At 32.9% G+C, this 18,046-nt stretch overlaps 1 non-coding gene across 1 annotated transcript; it reads right to left on the bottom strand.

Annotated features, from left to right (window-relative positions):
• Positions 1–17,719: 17,719 nt before the first annotated feature.
• LOC111743530 lies at positions 17,720–17,838 on the bottom strand. The gene has a single exon (XR_002781747.1). It is a non-coding gene; the product is annotated as a 5S ribosomal RNA (ribosomal RNA).
• Positions 17,839–18,046: the final 208 nt, after the last annotated feature.

Below are 18,046 nucleotides of genomic sequence, written 5' to 3'. Positions count from 1 at the left end.
TAAAAAATAAAAAAATAAGGGATTGTAAGCTGACAAGGTCCTTGCAATCTGTGAGGTCAACCAAGGGTTGCCTTGCCTAAAAAATAAAAATAAAAAATAAAAAAATTTTTTACATAGAACATTTTTAAGAGAGTGCTTATTTATTTATTTATTTTCATTAAATTTATTGTGCTGATACTGATTAATAATATTATATAGATTTCAAGTGTACAATTCAATAATACATCATATGTATATTGCATTGTATGTTCACCACCCAACGTTAAATTTCCTTCCGTCACCATGTATTCCGTCACCCTATCTACCTCTCCCTCCCCTTCATTCCCTTCTCTCTGGTACCCCCTAAAGTGTTGTCTGTATCTATGAGTTTTTGCCTTGTTCATTTTATGCTTTCAGTTTTATTACTCAGCCATAAGAAAAGATAAAATAATGCCACTTGTGACAACATGGGCATATCTTGAGATTATCATGCTAAGTGAAATAAGTCAGACAGAAAAAGTTGACAGCCATATGATTTCACTCATATGTGGAATATAAAAAAACCAGTGCTTTAAAAAATATTCCTAATCTAACACAAAAACACATTTTTAATATACTGATTTAACTAATTATAACACAGTGGTTATATTGTCATAAAACTGGTGAGTGTATTAAATCTCTAAGGCAAAAAGTTTTCAGATATTCAAGGGAAAACACAGTGTTCTACACAGAATATTTTAACAAATTTAGTTTTCTATAACAAACATCTTCAGGTTCACAGTTCTACATAAACAGCTCTTGAAGTTTTTATTAAATCTAATAAAAAAGAAAGATCATTACTCATATTAAGTACACTTAGGCAAGAAATTCAACTTTGTAAAGAAAAAATAAAGAATAGGTATAAATTTTATTAAAATGGTATGGAAAATGTACACAAATATTTGATTAGTTTTTTCCCCAACTAAAGATAATGAATAACCTAGTAGTTTTATTCTCAAAACACTTATGACAACAGTTTGTTTGTTTTTTAACATCAAGTTTCTCATTAATACTTTTGAAATTTCTGACCAAAGATTTTAACTTAAATTTTAACGAAAGCAAAATTAAAGTCATTTGGCTCTTAATATATTTTATTTTCATTTGTTTTTCTATCAATTTGTTATTTCCCCATATATTATTGATAACCTTTGGTGTCCTAAGTACTATAGATATTTTTCCTAGATTGTCATTTGCCTTTCAATTTATTTACCTTATTTTAGATTTGTAGTAATTTTAAATTACATGAGGTAAAATATGTCAAGATAGTGGAGTTTTGTTAGTCATGGTAGTTATATTCCTCTGAAGTTGCTACAAACACTGAATTAGTGAATACTGGATCATTGCTCCTAGGGGAAATGTACGTTTAGGTTCCTGCAAGCCTCTGGTGACAGCATTTTTATTGACTAATCAATGTATAACCTTGTTTTATGTGTACGCTATTTAAAGGCATCTTATTTAATATATTGTGTTGATTCATTAACATTGAACTCATGGCCAATGGCACTATAACTCATTTCTGAATGAAGCTTATCTAACTTTTTTTCTCTGTGAAGGGCATAACAGCTTTCTCTTGCTTAGGAACACTAGACAGCACTTTACATTATGCTTGGGGAACATTTTAAAGAGCAAAATCACAAACAAAAAGAACACAAATGCAAAAATGTAGCACTAAATACCACAAAAAGGACACTTTTTTGAAGTATGAGAGATGAAACGAGAAGGCATCACCTTGTTCAACCTCAGTCAGAAATGCCCACATTGAACAATTCAATTTTTTGCCATTCTTTTTGCCACATGTCCACAAATGACCACAAAGGCACCACAAGTATTGGTGTGGGGGTTACAAATACATTTTTGTGAAAAGGCAATCTTATAAATTTAGAATCTCCAAATAACGAGATCAACTATGTTTTCCATTTTGATTTTTTCTTTGCTTTTCTGAGTCATCCACATTTTAAAGATGTCTTTGAATAATTTCTCTTATGATCTAATGTTATTGTCTTAGATTGCATTAAAAAGAAACAAATGTATTTAGAAAACTGCAAATTAAAATAATACACCAAAACAGTGCTTTATGTAATCAAATAATATAAGTTAGATTTTTAAGAATGTAAAAGTTAAAGTGGCTATATTAAACCTTGATCTGCTATAAAATTAAAATAATTATCACTCATGCTTTCTTCCTATCAATAACAATAATAATAACAATTATCATTTTTCTATATTGTTATGTTGGAGTTAACAATCTAATACCTAGAAAATATTTGAATACATGTAAATTAAGTTTGTGAGACATTTAAGAATTACGTTTTTGGATATTCTGCTATATGCTTTAATATAGAGGGTTTGATTACCAAAAAGTGGTAACAGCTGTGCTTGAAAATAAGCCGTTATGAAATGTTCTCAGTGAGAAGATTGGGTTTATTCTGAAACTCTTGTTACTGACCTAGAAGCTGCCTTTTGACTTAAAGGAATACCTATAAGGAAGGAACATGTCAGGAATTTTCGACTGTTGGTGTAAAGAACTGTTTTCTTAGATTGTATATATTTATATCAGGTAATATAATTTGCCTAAAACATTTATGATGTTTTTAACTTAATTTTGTAAATTAAATATATGTACACAGACATATAGTCATTTTTACAACTCTTTATTGAAGATATCATTATCTCTGCTATTCAGATGAGGAAACAGAAGCTCAAGGGTTTAACTTATCCAAGTCAAGTAAGTTGCCCAAGATCACATAGCAAGTAAGTGCTAAAGGCAAGGCTCATCTTGTCACTCTTCGCACTATAAAGTTCTCTAATTTGGCATATTTTTTCTTATTTCTTGGCCTTTCTATATGCTAGTTCCTCTTTATAAAATGATCTGACCTTCCCCCACCATCTTCACTTAAAGAACTCACTCATCCTTCAGTTTTCACCCCAAATATCACCTTCCAGTCTACGAGAGGTGTCTCTCAAATATAGAAGCTGAACACTCAGTGCATCCCTGTGAATACTTATCACGCTATTTTGTGTTTTGCCATTTTTGATTGCATGTACAATTGGTAAAGTCAGGGAGTATGTCTTGTTCAGTAGTATTCTCAGCCCCTAGCACACTGACTAGCATATAGTGGGCCCATTTGATTTGAAATATTTGCTGCTTAAATGAATGCATATTTCCAAATGTTAATAAAGCCACGTTCATCTAGATTCAGCAAATGTATGCATTTTGATAACTTCTGAGATGGTGGATATCCTGAAACCATTATAACTGACTTATGAAAAGAAGCTAGAGAAGAGGCATTATTCTGGAAAGATGTCTTTTCTAGTGTCATTAGGTTATAATTACAGGATAAATGGAAGAAAAAATATGTATCCAAGAGAAAGTGATAATGAAGAACAATTTTGGATTTTTCATTAAGAACCTAGAAACAGTAAGGAGTAATGAGAAAAAACATAAGAATATTTACCTAACATATGATTGTGAGAACACAGTATTATCATTCATGAAATTTCAGAGTTGAAGAACATTCATCTAATCATACATCTAGAAACTCTGTTCTTGACAAACTGGTTCACATTTTATTCCATATTAATTAAGAAATATCCATGTTTACATCATATACATACAAACTCTTCATTGGAAAATTTTATTGGCTTACTTATACTATCAAGATCATTTATTAATCACTTTTGTGCTTAAAGTGCCACATGGAAGGGACACCAATGTAACATAAGCATGACTGGAAAGGTCCTCTTCTCAGAGAACTTAATTTTAAGACAGATACCCAGGAGCACAGTAATAAACTTCAATTTCCAAACCCAATCCTGTTGTCAACATATTCAAGCAATATTAAATACAATTGGAATACAACTCTGAGGTATATGATAACTGTGTATCATTCTTTTCTGTGCCACTAAAACTGAATGCAAATCAGCTAGGGAATGTGTTCATTTTCACATATCATAGCTGTAGGCAGATAAGTCTTATTTGTCCTGGCCTCTGTGGCACAGTGATATCACTGACCAGACACCAATTCTGGCTGCCTTCTTTTGTGCAGGAAGGAACAGGAGCAATTTAAATTGCCCTTAGGCAACTTTCATTGTCTTCATTCAAGTTCCCTTTCTTGGCACTGATTACTTATCTTGGCTCTCCTATTAACTGCTGTGTGACTTGAGGGATGCGGAAATTTAACAACCTGCGTGATCTATCTCATTTGTAAAAGGCAACTAATCTACTTACTGCAATGAGTCGAATTCCTAATAACACCAGGCAACTCTAATTACTTGAATGACTAGAAACAATTTACCACACATTTGCAGGCTAGACATGGGTTATATAAAATGTCTCTCAGTGTGACATGTAGACATCTTCACCATGGTAAGATAGAAACGAGTTTAGGTACACTGTATTTGTGTCTTTGAAAAAGACTGGGGTAGTTTTCTTCTACTTTTCCTTATTTTGACCCAAATATTTGGCATAAAATATTCAGATTAAATATAAATATGCTGGACTGTAGTTTCATGTAATTTCTTGCTTTAAAACCATGTTAGATTTTTATCAGCAATTTAACCCTTTGGGAAAAAAAATCTATGAATACTCTTAGTTCCCTTCTTCCTTGTCACTTACATCTATCTATAAGGGCTAAAAAAAAATTTCTCAGTTCCCAGCCTCCCTTGCAGAACATTATTAGAGGATTACGTGTATGTGTTGGGGGGAAAGGGGGAGGTGTCTTGAAATGGTTTTGCTTTAAGTAAAAGAAGGAGAGGCTACTTACTGACACTGTTCCTTCTCCCTTCTTATTACATTGAAAGAAATCTGTAGTATTTATCTTAAGGGGAAGACCAAAATAATAACAGAGAACAAAGAGCTGACTTCGTTGAGCTATTAAATCAATGCCAACAGCTTCCTACTTTCAGAATTTTAATAATGTGAGGAAAAATAAACTTTTATTTATTAAAACCACTGTAAACATAATTATTTATTTTAAGCTTAACACGTTCTTGAAACAAGATGAAAGAGTGCATATATATGCATATGTACATATGAGAATGTATATATACATATGTTAATGAAGCAAGACATTTGACAGAAAAGGGTGCATAAAATTCAGCTGTATGAAATGCAGGTTCATGTTACTATGAGGTTAATGATCACTATTTTATCAAAATAGTGTAATTGTAAAGATTTTTTAAAAACATGTTAAAACCACACACTAAATTGATCAGGAAGTAATTACTAGCCTCCTGGCACCCAACACACAAACACCCACTTCACACCCTCACCACCAAGAGAATTTTAGCTCTCTTGGGGCTGGTCAGAATAAGGGTCTTAATCACCAATTATGCATTACTGAAATTCCTATTAACGAAACTATTGATTTACTGTCATTTAAAAGACAAAGCAACATTATCGAAGGAAGTGAATATTTCTCAAGTGCTATCTATGAAAACGCTGCTGTGCTCTTTCATTGCAAGTTATAAAAAAAGTATTTTTAATACCTGCTTTTAAGAAGCTTACACTAAACATTAACTATATTTAAAATAATCTTCAGTATTATAATCATAGTGCAGTAAATAAAATTTAATGTCAATGTTAGATACCTAGATACTGGATTTTTAGCAGTAAAATCCAGATTAATGAAAAAAGTGTAGGTAACTTTTGTAGTTATGTTCTAAAATAATTAGTAGATCAGTTATTTGCTGTTAAAATCTTTAGTTGTATCATACCACACATATAAGTTCATAACAGTACTCTCATAATCAAATATTTAGTAAAAAAATACTCTGAAAATATCATAGTGAAGCCTTCAAGTCCTTTGTGTTTGCTTCCTCAATTAATTTAGCAATCTTTTTATTTAAAATTATCATTACTATAATATAGAAAGCTTAATGTGAAAGTCTTTTTACAAAGACTTGATGGCTTGATATATTCATAGACTTTATGATTGGGGAAAATAATAATTTAAAGCCTAGAAAAAACAACTGAAAATAAATTTTCCTTAAAATACTCCACATTGCTAATGAATGACCAATGTTAGTTTGGGTTCTACCTTAAAGGTATGTTGCCAAAAAATGTTAGCCATACCAGCTCTTCAGAGAAATGAAATGGCCTGTATTTCAAAGTGGAAGGGATCCATTCAGAATGGAAAGGAATGGCAAGGGATTGGCCAGAGCAGAGGTAGCGAGACAAATTAAAGAATTGTTCTACAATGAACTCTTTCATGCCGATTGAAATTTCCATGTTCAGAACATACTGTAGGAAACTGAGAGAAACATGTATTCCTGAAGAAATTGTCAGAACAAGTGCCTAATTTTAAATCACTAGACGCTAGATGATAGTTAAGTGTTGGGAGTCAAGATTATTCTTTGTTCTTTGGGAAAAATTTAATTTACATATTGTATTTGCATTTTTAATTCTACATCTATTTATTCTGGGCTACGTGACAAAGAAATTCAGTTTCTAATCGGTAGCACAACGGGTAATTGTCTGGTGACCAGTTTCATTGTTAGTGCCCCTCATTTTAAATACATTTTACTCACAGCTGTGATAGTTGAATGGATGTCCCAAGTACATTGGAATATGGATGGCAAGCACAAGAGATTAAAGTTCAGCCCTAGGCAGGGCTAGGATGGCACCTAACATAAATCCAAAGGATATTACCACCAGCGTCTTCTACAATGCCTGGAACATAGTAGGTTCCCAATCAATAGTTACTGAATCTCCAGTTTAAAAAATAGATATGATTTATCTTGAGAGTATTATTTATAAGAAGGATACATTAGCAATGAGAATAGAATGTGGTACAAAAGTATTTATAAGCCGAAGAGTGTGTTATATACTTAGAGTCAAAAATCAGAAATACTCTGAGAGCTTATGGGGCTCGAGTGTATAGTGGAGGAAATGATTTCGTCTGCAGGACTCAGCATCTCAGCACTTATGGTCAGGGTAGCTGACTGCTGTAATAACAAAAAATCCCCAAATCCCAACAGATAACTGTAATAAAGGTTTATTTTACATTATGTTCAAAGTCCAGTGCAGGTCAATAGAGTACACTTTACACAAGCAGTCATTCAAGGATCTAGATTCCTTCAATTTTTTTTTTTTCATCTTCTCTGTTTAAATCTTTAAATTTTCTGTATCAGCCAACAGATGGAGAAAGAAAACGAGGTATTTTTATACACAGAAATCGGCACACATTACTTCCACTCACATTTCATTGTCTAAACATAAGTCACAAGTCCACACCAGCGAAATATGGAAACGTACTCCCACTTTGCTCAGGGTGAAAGGGAAAACATGGAAATTGGTAAACACTAGCAGTGTCTGTTATAGTCCACTCTTAAGAACATCATATATCTGTTTCACACTTTTCCCATGCATAGGACATACTAATTTCTCCTCCAGAAACGCGACCCCAAAACCCTTTTAGGTCACTGGATCCACATCAATGCATAAGGCTAATACTTAGATGATAGGGAGCCACCTCCATAGGATCTGGATGTGGTTCCTTGTGGGCCAGCAGCCTAAGAACTAAAATAAAATGTGATCCATAACCTCTACATAACAATAATATACAGTGATGGAGCACAATCAGAAAAATATGGTAGAAACTTGTTTTTAAATAAATCATGGAAGGCACTGGCCCATAACAATTATGAAGTATGACTAGTAAGATGTGAAGACCTCTGCTGTGGTGGGGATGGGTGGGATAGTCCTTAATTAGACTTCACTTCTAAGAAGAATACACTCATCTATTTTTTTCCTAAGACCCCTGACTTCAGGTTCCGGAAGTTTCTTCCTTTTAGCCTCCATGACCGGATCTGATGTGAACGTTGGGAGCATGCCTGCCTTGGTGGCTTCCCAATAGTCACGCTTATTTCTGGCACCTGCAAGTATGGGTGTGGGAGAGTTATTTTAAATATCAAATAGGTTCAGGCTCTTGGTTTCATTGACCATGAAATTTCCTTGAAAACTCAGTAGGCTTTTGATCTACTTGATTTTAGTCAACTCTATGTCAGTAATTATACCCAAAGTTCTTTCCTGTACATGCCAGTCTCTCTCTATTTAATGGTAGCTACGCTAGGCCATCAGATGTGGCTAGAGAGGCTATATCCTATGTCTAATCTTTGCCATAAGGACTAAGACTTAGTAGGCCTTTGACTCTCAGAGATATATATATATATATATATTTGGTCTTATTTCCTATTGTTTGGAATCTAGAAGTAGTTGTCTTCAGTACTCCTTCAATATTTCAAATTTATGGATTTTCTCTTCCCCATGATTTCTGCCAACAAATCTGCCAATTCTTTTTTAAGCTCATCTCTTTCTCATGATATTCCACTTGAAACAGCAATAGCATCCAACATGCAAGATCATGTTAGTTCTTTCTCGTTACTTCCCCTAGAGCTGTAGGCTCTGTGAGCAGATGCCTGCTTTCCAAGTTATCACTGGTGATAGTTTTACCAAATGTTTGAAAAGGCAGATAGAGCTTTCCTCATAGCTCTGTCTCCTTGCCATCTATGGTGCAAACACTTAGCATTAGCTTAATGCCCCATATCTTAGTTTTTGTCGTGATAACATCCAACTTCAAAGTATGTTTCTGTATTCAGAGAAGCGTACTGCTATAATAAACAACCTCAACATTGAGTGGCATAAACAAGAATTTATTTCTTACTCATGTCACAGTCCAGTACAGCTCTCTGGTTGGAGGGGTTGGCATGTATGCAGGTTTTGCTGTAGTGCTTCAAAGACACCTATCCCATTCTTCTGCGACTACTTCTATCTAGATCAGCAGTTCTCAAGTTGTGGTTCATGTACCTTTGGAGGAGTGGGGTAGCCTGTAAGGCCAAAGCTTTTTTCATAATAAACATTCTCTGTCTTTTTCTGTATGTTGACATTTGCACTGATGGTGGAAAATACAATAATGAATAGTACTGTTGGTCTTCACACAAGTCAAAACAGTGTGATCAAATTGTAATAGTAGTCACTGTCCTTCACTGCCACTCATTTGTAGCCAAAATTTCATCAGTTTCTTTTAAGAATGCCTTGATGGAGAAAGAATAATTATTTTAATATATCTTGTCTTTTGAGTGCAAATCTTTTGTACATTCTGCACAAAGAAATGGGAATTCTTCATAAAGCACAAAGGGAAAGCCCTTGCTGTATTATGTGAGCTTCAAGCCGAACTTGTAATTTTTTTTTTCTGGTTTAATACTATTTCTGCTTGAAAGAACAGACAATTTAGACTTCAATATTTGGCAGAAGTTTCCTCAAAAGTTAACAAAGTGAGCCAATTATTTCAAGGACAACATTGTCAGTATTTGTGGCAAATGGTAAAATTCAAGGTGTCAAGTGAAAGTTAGAATTTGGGGAACTTATTTATGCCACTATGAACTTGAAGCCTTCCAAATATGTAAAGACCTTTCCAATGGGATTGGTGGTGATAGTGATATTGTATAAATAAATGTACCAACATTTATAAGATATGTATAACTCAGTGATCCAATATTCTTCAATGACCAGTGCTTAGTATTACAAAATCATATATTGGTTAACTCTCCATTCACATTGTAAGGTAGAGTCATGGATTTTAATGTAATAGAAGAATAAAAGTTCATTGATATGATTTCACATTCTTTAAAATTTTTATTAAATTTGTCGAGGGTGACAGTCGTTAATAAAATTATATGTTTCAAGTGTACAGTTCAATAATAAATCATCTGTATATTGCATTGTGTGTTCACCGTCCAAAGTCAAATCTCCTTTCATCATCATATATTTGATGGCTCCCCTTTATGCTTATCTACCCCCCGCCACTTTTCCTCATTGCAACAAGGCTCTTAGAAACAAAGAGCTTCCATGTCGTATCAAAGAAGAATATACAAAATTATCTTAAAATTTTCTTCCATTTTCCAACTACTTGTCTATGTGAAGCAAAATTTTCTTCATTTGCGGAAGCATATAGGACAATCCAGTTGTATTAAGCCAGCTTTAAAGAAATTGCAAAAATGCAAATAATGCCACTCTTCTCACTATTTTTTTGTTTTTGAAATTATAACTAACTTTAATGTGACTGAAATTGGAAAGTTCTTCACAGTGTTCCTCCCCTTACAAGGATTGTTCTCATTTCCTATTTATTTCTGCTGATTTGCTTGTTTTGTAAATATGTGTCCTCTTTTTCTGTAATTACAGTTTATTGAGCCCTCACTATGAATTGGCCTTGACAAGTGACTTACTTTTATATTTAAAGTAATATTCAAAGAAAACTACCATTAGGTAGTGTCATTATCCCCATTTTACAGAAGAGGAAATCCAGGTGCAAGATGGTGAGGTAATTTACCCAACATCCTCTCGTACCAGAAATCAAACCTAGGTTTGTACAATTCCATTATCTCTGTTCTTTCTCCTTTCTTATACTCCATTTCAGAAAAATTACTGTCCCAAATCAAAGCTTGACCATCTGATTTTCCATTAGAGTCTATTAGTTTTTATAGATTCTCTACTATAACTCAGATTGTTTGGAATCTTAGGATTTTAGGAAATCTTTAGAACTGAGTTTAGATCATGTTCTTGACTTAGATGCATATGAGAGATTTCCTTTCACTGGAAAATTTCCTGGCTGAAATATCATAGTTGTTTAATAATACATCCAATCTCCTTACTAGAGTATGGTGTTTATTTTTCCATTCTCAAAGTGTTAGCTTGCAAATTGCCTTGTCAGGTTCCATCATGTTTATTTGTAAAGATATGTCTGTACCAGACTTTCTAACTAGTCTAGTATTAACCACTTTAGTCAGTTCAGTCTCTGGAAGAGGAAAATTTATCACTACCTTTTTTTTTATTTGCTATCATCCTGGCTGTTAAGGATTTCATCACCCTCCTCTAGAACTGTTGCAATAAGTATGCTGTGTAATTTATCTTCTTTTTATCTTTCTTTCTATGTGCCTCATTCCAGCTCTTCCCACTCATTACTGAATGATAGAATAACTTCCATCATTCAAACATTCAATGCCTCAAGTGCCTACTGAGTTAAGTAAAAATTCCAACTTGGAATGTACTCCAAGCCCCTTTCTATGACTTGGTGTTTCTTCCCTTACTGCCTTGTACTTTCTGTAATCCCTAACTGCACTGGACCACTCCTTCTCTAGTTTATATTGCACTTTCTCGGCCTCTTACCTGCCCATGGCTTTTCTTTTATCATTAACACCCTCTCCATCTTATTTATGCCTAATTAAATACTTTTGATTCTTGAGTGTCTATTTGAATTCTGAACTTTTTCCAGAGCATTAGCAGATTATTATATATAATCTTTCTTTCTCTGAACTCCAGTTTTCTATTTGTATCTTTCTTAGAGTCTGCTATATTTTACCTTATCTGTTTGTATTCTTGGCTTACTCTGAAATTAGACTCAGAACTTCCTTGAACAAAAAAATTCTGCCTTACTCATTTTGTATCTTAATAGTGCCTTATATACAGCAGTTGCTCATTCTGTATAAATGCAGGCGAATATGCTTTCTACCCTTCGAAGTTTACTAATTATCCAATATAAGTGGGACATTCTATGAGAATGAACATCATATAGAAAGTAGAAGATTTTCTAAATTATGATCCTCTTAGCCCTAGTGTTAGGACAGCAACTTTCTTGTCCACATGTGGACCATATTTTCATTATTCTTCAAATAACTTCATATGACTTTTCAATTAGTTCAGGACCATTTCTTACATGCCAATCTATTCAAAAAGGTCTTGAAAAACCAAAATTTGTCCTTTTTTTTATAACTTGAAGATAATCCATTATTCTATTTGGCCTTAGATTTTCTGACATGGACTTCTGGACAACCCATAGTTACTCTGTAACCAGAAGACATGATGGATTTGTACATCAATATCCAAAGATTTGGAACTCATAGGAAACGCTGGTTCACATTGAAATCCAAGACCTGATGTAGTATTCAAAATGAAAAAATTCTGGAGAACTGTATAGAAACTCACTTTGAAGTGGAGGTGATAAAAAGAACTATAACAGATTTTTAAGAGGCTCACTGTCTCAGGGGAAAAAACATTGCTCTAATCCGTATGAGTTGCTTGTCCAAGTGTAGGGAAGATCTTTCCAATAATTCCCCATAATATATCAGGGACCATACTACTATTCAAGTTAGCAAGTGAAAATTAAAGATAATAATTATATTCAAGAATTAGAAGTTTACAGCTTTGTTAGAGGTGATTACTCTTAATAGACAATAGGTTCAGGACTGGCCTCAGGTCCTTTTTAAGGCTGCATCTTGAGTAGTTCTTGGCTCCTGGTCTGCCTCCTCTGGGCAGGAACAAACTTGTCTACCATTTTTAGAAATGCTCAGAGTGTCTTTACATGTTCAAGTCCAGGCTTGCTGTCCCTCGGACCTTTGAGAAAGATAGAAGTGCTTTTTACCATTACCTTGATTTCTGATTCAGTCTTAATATAAAATTCTTCCCAGTACAACTGGCAGTGGAAATGGGTACTTCTTCAGGAGAACTCCAGTCCCAACCACTCGTGGTAACTATAAAATCTTCTAAAGTGCTATTAAATTAAATAAAAAATTCAGTTGACTTAAATCAATCCTTTCTGCGTTATAGAGCCAGAATGGTACCACAGGACAAAAAATATATATTCTGCAGCCCTCAGTGATTTGGAGATGGAGCGATTATCTATTGGCATGCAATAATCTCAATCAGCTGAGAGGAAACTAACAGTTTTACCTAAATTCCAAAGATATGTAGCTTTGCTAAAAGGAACAACAGGTTTATGTGTCTAAATAGGACATTTAATTTCTCAGTCTAAATCAACTACTTTACTATCTTGAAATATGCCCCAAGAGCTAGGGCTTTATATTTGTGTAAATAAAAAATTCATAGCAGGGCTTTTTCCCTAACAGTGGGATAGCCAGGTATAAATTTAAACTTCTGTCATGTAGGAATCAAAATATTTTAAAAATATAAAAATTATATTATCATTTAAAAACCTTTCAAAGCTTACAAAAAGGATGAGTAATAATAGAATAAATGTCTATTTAGAAAGAAAGCTAAAGACACAAAGGAAGCTATTGTGTATATGCCTTTTCTCCCATCTCATTTCTCTCTTTTGTTCTATAGAAATAACTATTCCGTGAATTTGATATTTATCATTATGTGCATGCCCTTAAAATTTTACTATATATGTAAGAATTAAAAACTACATATGTAATTATTTTTATTGTTTTAAACGATGTGAGAGGTATGTATCAAACATATCCTTCCATAACTTGCTTTTTTTGTTCAGCCTTGTGAGTTTTATATTTTTAGATTATTCTATGTTCTTAAACGGGTTTCTGCTTTATTAACTTTGTAAAAAACTATCACATTATAAATAAGCCAGTATTTATCTGTTTTTCTGTTGATGAAAATATAAGTTACTTTTAATTTTTTGTTATTAACGATAAAAAGTAATGTTTTTATTATTTAACTATCAAGAGTTCCAAAAAAAATCTTGGCATCCAATGTCATAAAGACTAACTTTGTTACTCTAATGAGGATAAACTTTTTTTTCACATATATTTTGTAGTTTCTTTATTAAGTAATTGTGCAGATACTTTACCTATTTTTTCACTGGAGTTTTGTCTTTTTATTAATTTGAAAAGTTCTTCATATAATAGAAACCACTTTATCAAATAGGTAAAATTGTTATTTTCCAGTTTGTCATGTTATTTTTTTGTTTTTTATTGTTATAACATACAGAACACAAAAAATATAGAGCTGAATGAAGTATTACAAATACAATATCCATGTAATTAACACACTGTTCAAGAACTGAAGGCATTGGACACACTCTAGATTCCTCTTCGTGTTCTCCCATCAACACTATCTTTCTTCTCCCTAAGGAAATTACCAATTTGACTGCGAAGATCATAGTTAGTGTTGCCTATTTTTGAAAACCATAGAGTAAGACACTTTTTTATGTCTTCTTTCACTCAATATTATGAGATTCAGTTTATCCACATTAATTTTTGTATAGTTTCCATTGTTTGAGTATCCCTGCCTCTGTTTGTAATGGTGATGAACTTTGTGTGTTCTCAGTTTCAGGCTACTATAAATAATGTTTCAGTGAACATTTGCTTCATGTACATGTGCACACATTTCTTTTGGGTATATACACCTAGTAGTTGAGCAGCTTGATGATATGATATATGTATATGCAATTCCAGTAGATAATGCCAAATTATATCTCAAAGTTAATTGAACTATTCATGGTCACTATAGAAGAGAATTCCTATTGTTTTACCATTACTTTGCTCATTTTTAATTTTAGATATTCCGGTGAACATGGGGTAAAATCTTATTGTGAGTTTAATTTTTTTTTTCTTGATGACTAATGATGTTGAGTACCTTTTTATAAGCTTATTAGTCATTTAGATATGTTTATTTATGAAGTTCTTGTTCAAGACTCAAATATATTTGTTTGTTTGTTTCCGAGTCATCTTTCTCTTACTTGTTGGTAGGAGTTCTTGAGATACTGTTTAAATATTTTATATTGATTATATGTGATTTAAATATCTTCTGCCACTCTATGGTTTGTTTTTTTTCTACTTACCTTTTAATAAGCAGAAGGTTTTAAAATTTTTAATATCTAATTTTAATCTTTTTGGGTAGAATATGCTTTTTGTATCTTTTTAAAGAAATATTTGGCTACCACAGCCATGAAGATATTCTCTTATATTACATTCTAGAAGTTTTGTTTTTGTGTTATACTCTTGTAGATTTGTCTTTTGTATGTGATTTAAGGTAAATGTCAAGTTTTTATTTTTTTTTTCCAATATGGCTACCCAGTTCATCTAGCAGTATTTATTGAAAAGTTAATCATTGTATTGGCTTTGTATTGTAGTTAAGATATTCAGTATATGACATTTTTCATTGGGATTTTTCTTTTCAAAATCTATTGAATCTCACATCACACTTAATGGTGAAAAACCAAAAGCTTTCCTGCTAAAACCAGGAACAAGGGAATGATATCCTCTTTTGCCACTCCTTGACAATGTCATCCTAACTAATGCAGCAAGGCAAGAAAATGAAATAAAGGCATACAGAATGAGAAGGAAGAAATAAAACTTTATTTGCAAATGACCTAATCATGTGTATAGAAAATCCAAATGAATCAACAAAGAAATTCTGCAACTACAAAGCAATTATAGCAAGGTTGCAGGATACAAGGTCAATACGCAATTTTTTTAGATAGCAGCTATAAAGAATTTGAATCTGAAGTTAGAAGTACAATATCATTTACATTAGCACCTCAAATTATTAACTACTTAGGCATAAACCTAACAAAATATGTATAAAAGCTATATGAGGAAAACTAAAATTCTGATGAAATCAAAGAACTAAATAAATGGAAATACATTCCAGTTTTATTGATTGGAAGACTCAACATTGTCAAGATGTCAGTTCTTCTCAACTTAATCTGTGCATTGAACACGATCTCAATCAAAATCTCGGCAAGTTATTTTGTGGATATTGATAAGTTTTGTCTAAAGTTTATATAGGGGGACCCAGGATAGCCAATACAGTATTGAAGGACAAGATCAAAGTCAGAGGATTGGCACATCTTAATTTCCAACTTACTATAAAGCTACAGTAGTTAAGACAATATAGTACCAATGAAAGAATAGATAAATAGATCAATGGAACATAACTGAGCCCAAAAATAGACCTAAACAAATATAATTAATTGATCTTTGACAAAAAAAGCAATGGAGAAAAGAAAGTCTCTCCAACAAATAGTTCTAGAACAACTGGATATCCACATGCAATAAAATGAATCTAGACACAGATCTTATACCCTTAACAAAAATTAGCTCAAAATTTATAATACAGCAAAATGTGAATTAAAAATCTATAAAACTCCTAGGAGTTAACATAGGATAAAATCTATATGACCTGGGTTTGGTGATGACTTTTTATGTATATCATCAAAGGCATGATGCATAAAAGAAATAGTCCGATTTCATTAAAATTAAAAACTTCTTCTATGCAAAAGACACTGTCAAGATATGAGAAGACAAGCCACAGAATGGAAGATAATATTTGCAAAAGACCTATCTGATAAAAGACTGTTTTTGAAAATATACAAAGAACATTTAAAACTCACCAATAAGAAAATGAATGGCCTGATTACAAAATGGGCAAAGTATCTTAAAAGATACCTCACAAAAAAGGCATACAAATGGCAAATAAGTATTTGAAAATATGCTCAACAGCATATGTCATTAGGGAATTGCAAATTAAAACAAGATACCACTACATATCTATTAGAATGGCAAAAATCCAAAACACTGACACATACCAAATGCTGGTGAAATTGTGGAGCAACTGGAACTATCATTCATTGCTGATAGGAATGCAAAATGAATAGCCACTTTGAAAGACAGTATGGCAGTTTCTTCCAAAACTAAACATACTCTCACCATATGACCCAGTAATCACACTCCTTGATATAAATCCCCAAAAGCTCAAAACTTATATCCACGCAGAAGCCTGTACATGATGTTTATGACAGCTTTATTCATAATTACTGAAACTTGGAAGCAACCAAGACATTTTTCAGTAGGTGAATGGATAAATAAATCATGGTACATCCAGACAATGAAATATTATTCAGTGCTAAAAAATAAATGAACTATCCAGCCATGAATATACATGGAAGAAGCTTAAATACATATTATGAAATAGAAGGAGCTAATATGAAAAGTCTAAGAGTCCAACTGTATGACCTGTGGAAATGGCAAAATTATGGAAACAGTGAAAAGTCAGTGGTTGTCAAGCTATCAGGGAGGTGCAGGAAAGGATCAATAAGCAGAGCATTTTTACAGCAATGAAACTATTCTGCATGAGACCATAATGGTGGATACATACATGTAGTATATATTTGTATTATAGATTTATATAGTAATACATACATGCTAATATATGTATTATATATTTGTTAAAACCCATACATTGTGCAATACCAAGAATGAACCCTAATGGAAACTATGGACTTTGCATGATAATGGTATATCAACATAGACTCAACAGTTATAACAAATATACCGTTCTGGTGTGGGATGTGGATAGTGGTGGGGGCTGTTGGTTGGAGGAAAGCAAGGTGTATATTGGAGCTCTGCGTACTTTCTGCTCAATTTTACTGTAAACCTAAATTTATTTAAACCTAAATCTATTTAAAAACCCATTTGTTCTTCTCAATAGGTATTATAATAACCACTTTGACAACAGTTTCAGTTGCATAGGGATTTTGTTTTGATTGCAGATTATACTATTAATTAAGATTGATTGACAATTTTTGTTATTTAATATAGTATCTCTTTCAAGGAGCATGTTATTCATACCTTGGATTTTGTTATCAGCTGGAAATACAAACTTTTTTAACTTTACTTAAACATCTCACTCTCTGCAACCTGCCCTTCTCTAAGATCACTCAGCCTATCACTTTATCCTTCAAATATATTGAGACTCCATTCTCACAAGAATTCTTCACTTTCTATCAATTGTTCCATCTCTATTTTTGACCTAGTTTTGACTTCCTAATGTATTACTTCGACCACTGTCTCTCCTAATTCCTTTCTCTTTGTCCTTATTACTCACTGGTTGACCTCATAGATTGGAAGGACCTTGTCAGCTTACAATCCCTTATTTTTTTATTTTTTACTCCTACAGCACCTGGTTTTCCTAGGTGGTCTCCCATCCAAGTACTAACCAGGTCCGACCCTGCTTAGCTTCCGAGATCAGACGGGATCGGGCTTATTCAGGGTGGCATGGCCGTAGACTAGAGTTAATATTTCTATATTTTACAATAATTCTCTAGTTATTGTATACACTGGCTATTTCTTATTCTTTTCACATCCTAAAAATCTTACTCGACTGTATCTCCTCCAACTCTCAGTAACTAACCTACTTTTCTTCTTAAATCATAGAGAATATAGACACCCCAGATGTGAGACCTTTCACCAAATCTTTAATCAAACTGGCTTGTGT

Source organism: Pteropus vampyrus, unplaced genomic scaffold (assembly GCF_000151845.1).
Source record: "Pteropus vampyrus isolate Shadow unplaced genomic scaffold, Pvam_2.0 Scaffold115, whole genome shotgun sequence".
Classification (NCBI taxonomy): domain Eukaryota; kingdom Metazoa; phylum Chordata; class Mammalia; order Chiroptera; family Pteropodidae; genus Pteropus; species Pteropus vampyrus.
This window is presented reverse-complemented; position numbering and strand designations above follow the sequence as displayed.